Source organism: Telmatherina bonti (assembly GCF_933228915.1).
Source record: "Telmatherina bonti genome assembly, chromosome: 17".
Lineage (NCBI taxonomy): Eukaryota > Metazoa > Chordata > Actinopteri > Atheriniformes > Telmatherinidae > Telmatherina > Telmatherina bonti.
Window position 1 is genome coordinate 16,546,288 of NC_136615.1, and position 1,506 is coordinate 16,547,793.

The window sequence follows — 1,506 nt, forward strand, 5'->3', positions numbered from 1 at the left end:
CTTTTTTTTGTTCTTGGGACCTGTCATTAAAGATCTTGAGAAAAAAAATGTTTTAACTTGAATGACACACTTCCTCTGGATAAACATCTTTATATTCTGTAAAAAAAAAAGCTACACAGTATGTGAGACAAATCTAAACAACCTTGCTGTCTTTGCAAACTTAGGAAAATTATAAATTGCCAAAAAATCTTCCTTAAGAACTTTTTTTTCTGCCTGATGAAATTTGATCTTGAAGCTGTAATAAATTCTTTTGGCTGCAGTTTTGATGACAAATGATGACATAACAAATGATAAATCAATATAAGTAGCTTTCATGCAAGGCAGCTGCTTCTGTTGGAATATACATGCTTACCAGAAACTTTAAAAACAAATGCCAAAGGTTGTGTTGTATCCGCTGAGACATAGCACGGTGCTTCAAAAAAGCTTCAAAATTAAAACCATACATTTCCATGATAAAAAATAATACAGCAAACTTACTGATACTGGTCAAGTTTGCTTCTTTTCATCTTAATAAGCTTCATTCCTTTAATGTTGTAAAATCACACTTCTTACTTTTTTATGATTAATAGACATGCTTTGCAGAATCTGCAACCTTGAATATATCTTGTTTTCTCCTCATTACTCATTATTATAGACCTCAGTGCAGCACAATGGTCCCTACATTACCAGGTACATGCTGGTGCATTGAATAACACACCCAAATACACTAGAGATACATTTTATTCTCTCACTGAAGCTTGATCACACCACCTATCACTCCTCTCATTTCTCCCCTGATGTGTCTTTTTTATTTGATACTTGATATGGACCCTTTTCACTCCTCTTTGGCACAGGCAAAGACCCACTCACCGCCTTGCTTAAGTAGTAACCATCTCTTCCCCATGTTTTCTCTTTACCCAGTTTGAGGTCTCAATTTTGGCCTCATACGCCTCAGCTCCAGTTTTGCTGCTTTAATTTTCTAACCCTTGCTCTTGGTTCAGCATCATTTCTGGCCTCAGACCAGAAGCAGCTTGCACCCGTCAGTCCTCGTTCCTCAAGCTACAAGACTCGTCTCTGTCTATTTTCAGCCATAAGCGTAAAATCCAGTCCTAGTTCACAAGCAGGTTTTTAGGCTTGGCCCTTAAGTGTTCGTGTGCGTCACTCCCCTCCTCTAAGCACAGGTGGACTTGAAGGGAGAGCTGCCAAATACTTTTGGTTTAAAGGAGGGAGGGGTGTTGGCTGAGGGTAGTGGGTGTAGCAGTTTTTGTTTTGTTGTGTTTCTTAGATAACCGTTCCACCAAGCGGTACTTTTTCACTCCCCCAAATCACTGACACACCTTCAGAGCAAATTTCAGTGTGTGTCTCGCCCCGCTCTCACTTTCACAAGTCTGCCAGTGCTGAGATAGTGTTGAGTTTCCTGACAAGGAGTGAGTGTACGAGAGAGGAACTGAAATCAGAACTTTTCTTCTTGAAAGGTCAGTAATATCTTGTTGTCTCTTTCAGTCTTTCACTCTTTTGCTTTTTTTG